General features: G+C 35.8%; 1 long non-coding RNA gene across 1 annotated transcript; it reads right to left on the bottom strand.

Moving 5' to 3' along the window:
• Positions 1-285: 285 nt before the first annotated feature.
• On the bottom strand, positions 286-3091 carry LOC110758149 (uncharacterized). Its single transcript, XR_015826168.1, has 3 exons — positions 2628-3091; positions 1735-1798; positions 286-681 (listed from the first exon to the last, which is right to left on the bottom strand). It is a non-coding gene; the product is annotated as an uncharacterized LOC110758149 (long non-coding RNA).
• Between the last annotated feature and the right edge of the window lie 5844 nt (positions 3092-8935).

The following is an 8935-nucleotide window of genomic DNA, read 5'->3' as shown; positions in this document are numbered from 1 at the left end:
TGGGATTCTGATAAGCATTCTGTTACTAGCCCAATAACTGTTATCTTTGCCAACAAGTGAAATTAAAATAGGATCCCAGTAGAAGTTGTCACAAGCTTGCAGAGAATAACAGAAACAACTCAAGCCCCCAAAACATCATCACTACATGAAAGTTTATGATTCCAGGAAAAAGAAAACAACTAAACAGCCAAAATATAAGTCCTATGGACCATGACAACTTCAAACTAAAATCTAAGTGCGTATCAAGGAAAAGAAAATCAAGATCAAAGTAATAAAACCGAAAGCTTGTTTCTAGTGCCAACGAAGGGAAGGACTTTGGTAGCATATATCAATTATTTAGTAGACCGAAACCTAAATAACAATAGAAATAGAAAGAAAAAAAATTTAACTACATTCCACCACATTAAAAAGGACTGGGACTTAACCACATCACTCTCATCTTCAATTTAGCCCATGCCTTACGTCACCAAGCTCATACAAAATTCCTTTATTTTGCTACAGCACAGCCACATCATGTTGGCAATTGACAAACATGCACTATGTAATTGCCATCATGTTCTTTCCTTTAAAAAAAAATGAATATGTAAGTGCCATTCTAATTTGCGGAAGCCGGTCGTCTAAGTGGTAATTGCCAAACGACCACTGTCATTTAATTTAGCTTCTCTTCCATGATTTAAGTACCTAAAAGTAAAAACAATAGAATTTAGCATATCAATTAACTTTTACTTTCATTGCAAGTGTTAATAACTTAGTGACAAGTAAATAACAAACATTGTTGGACACAAGGTAATTGAAAAGCAATTGTATTTACAAAATTCAAATTGACAGACAGGAAGCAGGTAATTGAATATGTGAAATCCAATTGTATCAGTGGAATTCACAAAAACAAATTGAGAAAACTAAACATACTCTCAACAATCAATCAAATGGGCAAGAATTTACTTAGCACACAACTGGATTAATGGAACATAAAAACAAAATGATGCATATTATGCAAACTTGAAACGTAGTTGGATTTACAAATATCCAATTAGTAGACATGAAATAGGTAATTGACAAATAGAAACAAGGGCATCAAAAAAGGCCCTCCAACCCATTTAAAGATATAAATTTTGAAAATAAAAGTCATTTCTAGTTAATTGACAAATACTGACAATGATAAACTGATAGAAGAGTTGGTTCCAAAAACACAACCCAAAACTACTCAGATATTCAACCCAAAGAAGATAATTAAAACCCAATTATCACAGTTCAAACCCAAAACACAAAGGTTGGCTGCTTATTCATGAAATTATAAACCAAATTCGAAATTCGAAATACAGCTGAAAAATTCAAACATAACATCATTTTAAATTTTAGTGTATCTCCTCATCAACATATATATGTGCTGTGTACAAAAGTTCTCAACTTCTCATAATTTCTCTGGGCATATATGAAGTAAATCCTACAAAATTCTCACCCAATAACAAGGATTTTTCTTTTTCGATAACATAATTCAATTCTCATCATGTCGCACAATTCAATTAAGTGCGTCAAAGGTTGGCCATGTTTTTTTACAGTGACTTGAAGTCTCAAAAATTAGAGCTCCGGTGTGACCATGAAAAAGAATATTAAAGTCCAAAGTGGTCTAAGAAGATGAATAACATAAAGTCTCAACCATCTGTGTAAAAAAACTTAATCACAGAATCCATATGTATCAACACATCAAGCACAACAAGGGGAGCAAGTTTATACCTTGGCTCAAAGTCCAATTCGATCAGGAAGTGGCCAGATTTTGAGGAAAACCCATACTGACTTCCTTATTTCACAATGAAAGGAATCACAACTTTGTTAGATTCAGACACCCACATCCACAAACAAGAAACCTCAAACTAGATATTGTCTTTATATAATTTCAACACAGCCATTAAACTGGACTTACAGCAAAAAATTTGAATATCTTTCTAATCATTTTTTCTCCTTTAAGACTTACTTTTTTTTTCTCTTTCTGTTTCCTAAGAGACTAAAGTGCAAATATGATCAAGTTTTCATACAAATGTGGCTATTTACTATTGAAAGAATATTAATCTAAAATGACCAACTATGAAATTTAATATACAATAAAAGTCATAAAGGCATAACTAAAATTGAATTGCCTTAACCTTGAAATTTTTACAACAAAAACCATAATGGCAGCTTCAACAATTACGCAGCTTCTCCTATTAAAAACACTAATTACTTTATACAAAGGGAAAATGTAATCTTATAAAAAGAAAAGATTAAAAAGTGATAAAAACTCTAAAATATGAAATGAAAGCTGACACAAGAAAAGAATTCACATTAATCTTTTAGAAAAATAAAGATAGTCATCAAGCTAATAATTGTCAAGATATATGAACTCAACAACACTATAATTTTTAACAAATAAAACCATGTAAAGAATACACACCAAGAACGAGATACGGTAGAGCATGCGCCATGACCTTGCCCCAAACATCGAATAAAAATTAGTTTCAATCTCCATCACCCACCCAAAAAAAACTCAGTTCTAACACAAATAGGCACTAGATCTAACATTAAAACCTTCAATGACCCATAAATTGCAGCCATATATGACAGAAATACTGATGAAATTGATAAAATCTTACCTTTTCTAATGAATTTCAGTTTTGGAAAGGGATTTAGGTGTCTAGGATTAGGGTTTTATGTTGGAGATTTGGGGGTTTTGGTATGAGAGAAGCAGAATGAACCCAGAGAGGTAGCGCTTGACAAGAGAGAGAGAGAGAGAGAGAGAGGGAGAAAGAGAGATGGGTTTTGAGAGGGCTAGCCAAGAAAAAGAGGCAAAAGAAGGAAATTTTCAGAGCGCTAGCCAGCGAAGGAGAGAACGAGAGATGGGGTAAAGAGCAGGTGAAGCTTGCCATCATCGTCGTCGTCGTTGGTTGCTTGCTGGATGCTAGAAGAAGATGAAGGGAGTGAAAGAGGGGACTCAGTTTTTACGGGTTGGGGATTTTCCTTCAACCTGCTGAGAAGGTTTTCAAGTTATATCATTTAATGGTGTAGATCTATCCTTATTGTTTTGCCTAAATCTAACGGTCAATATCTATTGGCGCATGGATGCGCCAGGTCCACCGTAGAATTTTCCATTAGCATTTGGGTATTGTTGATTATAAAATCCTGTGTTTAATTTGGCCCATATTCTAGTATTGTGCATTTGATTATTATGCCAAGTAAAGAATCATCCAGAGGAAGGGACCACTTTCAAAGCTGTAACATTAATAAACCCAAAAGGGCAGGAAAAACACAACTAGAACAGCAAGAGAAACAAATACAAAAGGGGGAGAATCCACTAGAACCAAGATCCGGAATAGCTAAAGGACCAGAACCCCTAACGAGAATGAAAACTAAAGTCTAAAATAAGGAGAAGTGGCATTTTCCAAACAATTCCACAAAACACAAACTATCAAATTTATACAACCCAATGGAAGGCAAGTGCTAAGCTTGATGTGCTATGCACATGTTGCCCGACATGTGCATTAGCACGTCAAGCTTCGCACTTGCCTTCCAAAGAATCTTGAGCAGCTACAGATTGCCAATTTCACTGTCAGTTGGTGGCAAAAGCAACCTTAGAGAATCCCGAATGACACAACAATCATTGAGAATTAAAAAACGCACGATATGGAAGAAACCCAACAACAAGAAGAAAAGCGATAAGTAAACATTAAAATGGAACAGAAGAGAACATGTAGAGAGATTCTGATTTTTTGAAATCATATAGAACTACTAGATCGTTGTTCTCCTCAACAGCAAGATCCGCCTGCGTACGAGGCAGATCGTTGTTCTTCTCAACAGCCAGCTCCGTACGCTCCATGAATATAGAGAAGATGGAGGTGACGGCGGTGCTTGGCTTAGTTAGGGTTCTTAAAAGAGGAGACGAACAGAAAAGAAGGAGAAAACGTCGGCTCTTAAATATATAGTTTTTTTTAAAGTTTTGATGCATCTAAATACGTTGTTTATGCAAATAGAAAACAAGTAGCATTTGTACCACAGTGGATTCATAAAGAAAGTCATAGTTGTTGGAGGTTAGGCTTTCGATACTAACTGCTGGCGCCAAATTTCTGAATTTTTTTTTAAAAAAAAAATCTTGGACACAGTTTTGGGGATATCTCCAAATGATAGATTGTTTGTTTCTCAAGTTCATTGTGTGGAGCATTCTCATATTCTCAAACTCCGCCAAAATAGACCGAGTCAGTTTGTTGTAACTAAGATCCAAAGTGAGTGGAAGGCTTAAAAACCGATTGTATTTCGATTTACTTTTAAAGTTGGAAATGTTTAAGAAGGGTCTTCAATTTCGATTTGACCATAAAGGAGTCTTTGTAGATATTCGTGGACTATAACTTACTAGCCTCTCTGCACGTACTTTCACGCTTGCGAGAGGCTTTTTTTTATAAAAAAAATTTAAAAAAATAATGAGTAGTTGTGTTTCATAAAAATAGAATCCATTATCTTATTTTTCTTTAATATGAAAAGTATAAATTTTTCATATTATCCCCATTTAATTAATAATTTCAATTTTTAATGTTTGCATTAACCAAGGGCATTTTCTGGTATTTTGAATGTTTTACCATTCTCTGCTTTTTGCTTTATATATATATATGTTCTATGGCAACCTGTTTGTACCATATTTGGAAAATGGGCCAAAAATGGTTTGATTCTCATAAAAGATTTATTAAGCCCATGCCCAATATCTTTCAATATCTTTTGTTTAGAAAAGACAAAAGAACCTTTTTGATTTTGAGCCAACAGTGGGTAAAAATTTAGTACAGGCCCGCAGTGCTACCTTAACTTTGATCCACACTAAAGTTAAGAAATTGGTAACCGTTACACATCGACCCACGTGAGGGTCTAAAGAAGGATTGTCACCATTAATGGCGACTTGACAGTCTTCTCTCCCAACAAGAAAGGCAAACTGGATAATAGCCACCATGATTGGAAGAAACCGATTATCAACTGGATTTCCAGTTATAAAGGACTCAAGTTAGAAAAATATCTCATGTGACTAGCAGTTTTGTCCGAGATGTTCTGTCCTCTCACCTATAAATCGGTTCAAAAAGACATATCAACAGCTGACTTTGGATAGTAGCCAAATATCATTTTTCAACTTTCAACATTGGGAATTCTTGCCTATAAATATAGACCCTCCGCAACAGCAGAAAGGGACTCTCTCTCCAAAAACTAGACGCAACATGTTGAAAAATACTTGAAAAAGCTCAAGATCTTTTCAAATAAGCTTACTTAATATTCAGATAACCAGTTGACAACTCCTGCGTTTATCTTTTGTCGCTCTGCCATCTTCACGGTATGATTTCTTTTAAAATAATCAGTTTGAATTATTATAGACATGTGTATTGCTCGAACTGGATAGAGAAATCTCCAATTTTTTTTTCCTATATTGTAATCGGTGTTTTGAATTAGTTAAATGGAGAATATGTGATTCTTATATTTTCTTTGCTATTAAGCTAAAATTGGATAGAGAGATCTTGAAATTTGTCTTAGTTATTTCATTAAATATCTGCTATTTAACTGTTTTTACATATATCTTTATAGAATAGTCTACTTTCTCGCCTTTATATTATTCAAGCCTATTATTCAGACCCAAAACTGAGGTCTAGGCCCGAATAGGGCTCTGTTAGTCCAAAAGTAAGTGCTTGTTCAGGCCTGAACTATATCACTGATCCCGAATTGATTAAAATCTTGACCCATAGGGTCATTTGGATTTAAGTTAGGTTTCTGAACCCAAATAGGGTAACATTAACCACAATGCTGGTTTCCCTCGTGTTTGATCAGGTACGGTTCGTATCTATTGAATCGAACGCATTTCCCTTTGGTTTCTCTGAATTTATGAAAACATTGTTGTTGGGATTATTTGCTAATTGTTCTTGCGATTGTTTGCTTTTCCTTCATCTCTTTTTCTATTACCGATTTCGAAAACAAAAACATATTTCTAAAAAAGTGTTGATAGATGAATGAACAACCAGATGGATGAATAACCCACTCTAAATATATACCAAAACCAAATCAAAATATATGAATAGAGAGAAAAAAAATCATATCAAATCTACTCAAGCAATGAAATTGAAAGCGATAGAGAAAATAAGAGCAAATGAAACAAAACAAAAAAAGATTTTGAGTATTTAAGAGCATGTTCAATTGGTGGGTGGTGAGATTTGAGAGTATGGCATGACTTGATGAATCGAAGAAAGAAGAGTCTTCGCTCTTTTTTGTTCTCTAACGGGAGTTAACTACGATTGTTATGTTAAGTCAAGGGCCACGTGTCAACAAATTAAGCAAGGAGACAGGGAGGGCACATGCAATTTGGGTACAGGTGATCTGAAGTCCTTAAAAGGGAACCAGCCTACTTGCTTTTTTAAAAGATGAGTGAAATCCCCCAATTGGTGTGCATCGACTTTTCGTTTGAAATTTGAATTTTCAGCCGAATCCCCAAATCTGAAATTTATTCAACATGCCTGCCGGTTCAAGCGCCAATGCGAATCAAGGGGGACTCTGATGGGTCATGAAAATATGCCCCCGAATATCCAAGGTCCCCTCCACCAACACTTCCTCTTCCAACCTCCTCTACAAGCGAGGGGGACTCTGATGATCCCGCTCTAGAAATAAATGATATGAAGAACAAACTGGAACACAACTCCTCCTTTGGTCCATTATTGGATTGAAAAGTATGTCGGAATAGAGCATAAGTTTGCTTATTTGACGCAGCAAGTTAACAAAGCGCGCTACAAAAAAGAAAAGCACAAAATTTGTGTCCGAAAGAAGAAAGCACAAAGCAGAGGATTTGCATATGACAGAGAAGGATGCTATTTACAAAACTTTGAGCATCCAGAAAGGAGGAAACAAGCATGGTCAGGCAATGTCTGTGGCTTTCAACGAAGGTTTTGAGAAATTCTGACGATTCGCTGCAGATGCCCACATAGATATTTACTGGGATGCCATAACCCCGTCTACTGCATAGGAAATGATCTCCAGTGGTGTACACCCAACAGAGCACGGCCATCAACCAACAGATGCCTATAATGATTGGAGGGAGGAGAGAGAAGAAGGCCTCATTCTAGTGCAATAGTTTCACTTACAATTGCTTTTCACGCAGTCATTACATTCGATTCAACGGTGTTCACATGTAATGTTCTCATATAGGTGTTCTCACTAGATAACCGCCCCCAAAGGGTAAGCCTAATCAATTTAAAATTTTCCACAAACAAAGAAGCCTAGTCAAAGATTGTCAAAACAAAGAACCATTATGCATGATTAGATGTGTCACCAAATTATTCAAACCGGTCAAATAAGAACTAGGGTGACGAATGGCAGTCACCAAATTCATATTATTCATACAAGGATTCTCTGCCTCTCTTGTTTTTATTTGATTTTTAATCCCAACATTTGTTTATAAATTCAATTCTTATATTATATTAACAGTCTCCATCACGTAGTCCCATTGAAATCTTGACATTAACTACACTGAAATACGTCAAAAAAAAAAATCCTGAAAATCAGTAGTTAAAACTCATAAATAACAAAATCTTAAGATGCTGTTTTATAAAAACAAAAAAAAACAAAAAATTCCAATCACATACACTACTACATTTTTCTATTTGCGCGACGATAGTTTGCGCGACGAAGGACAAATCGTCGCATAAAAGATCATCGCGCGACGGATAATAATATGCGTAGCGCAAACTAGAGCGATGAAGAACTTTCGTCGCATAAAAGATCATTGTGCGACGGACAATCATATGCATAGCACACACTAGCGCGACGAAGAAGTTTCGTCGTATAAAAGATCATCGCGCGACGGACAATCATATGCGTAGCGCAAAATAGAGCGACCAATAACTTTCGTCGCGCAAAACAACTTTGCGTGACAGAAAAAACAACCGTCGCGTAAAACAAGGGGAAAAAACCGCGAACAAATATTCTGGCGCCTAATTCTTGCGCGACGACTAAACTCGTCAAACATGACATCGTTGCGCGACAAAACAATATCTGTCGCGCAAGGTACGATATACAAAACCATTAATCCTAAGCCTTAATTTTAATTTTGCAATCTAAATCATATATTTTTCATTGATTTTAGTGAAGATCATCATTCATACCCTTTTAATTATGGGAATGGTAGAGGAGAATCTTTTTGTATGGTTATCAACCTCCATACGAAGAAATTTCAGGGTTATCAATTTCCCTATGAAGAGAACAGCGCGAAATATGTTTTGAAACTAAAAAGTGTTCATTCAACTCTACAAAACTAATTTCAACGATCCAACCGTTAAACGTGTTTGTATATACTGTGAGATTGTATACCCCAAAAATCGCAAATAACAAATATTCAGAGATCTAGAAATGGGACAAAATATTCAAATGTTATAAATGAACACGTTTGCGCGACAACTATTTGCGCGACGACGACGTATTCGTCGCGCTATGATGTTTTGTGCGACGACTAAACTCGTCGCAAATGACATCTTTGCGCGACAAAACCTATCCGTCACGCAAGGTACGATATACAAAACCATTAATCCTAAGCCTTAATTTTAATTTTGCCATCTAAATCATAAGTTTTTCATTGATTTTAGTGAAGATCATCATTCATACCCTTTTAATTATGGGAATGGTATAGCAGAATCTTTTTGTATGGTTATCAACCTCCATATGAATATATTTCAGGGTTATCAATTTACGTACAAATCTTTTTGTAGGGTTATCAACCTCCATATGTTTTGAAACTAAAAAGTGTTCATTCAGTTGTGCAGATGTCGAACCTTATCAGACGTCGTAAGACGGTGACGAGTCCTCATAGTTTGCCTCCCCCGATTGCGACGTCAGCTGTCACTGCTCCAGCACAGTTGAACGAGATCCCATCTGTTCCGAACGTCTCCCATGCACAGGC

Source organism: Prunus avium, chromosome 8 (genome assembly GCF_965620075.1).
Source record: "Prunus avium chromosome 8, drPruAviu1.hap1.1, whole genome shotgun sequence".
Classification (NCBI taxonomy): Eukaryota; Viridiplantae; Streptophyta; class Magnoliopsida; order Rosales; family Rosaceae; genus Prunus; species Prunus avium.
Note: the sequence above shows the minus strand (reverse complement) of the source record. Positions and strands in the feature narration are given on the sequence as shown.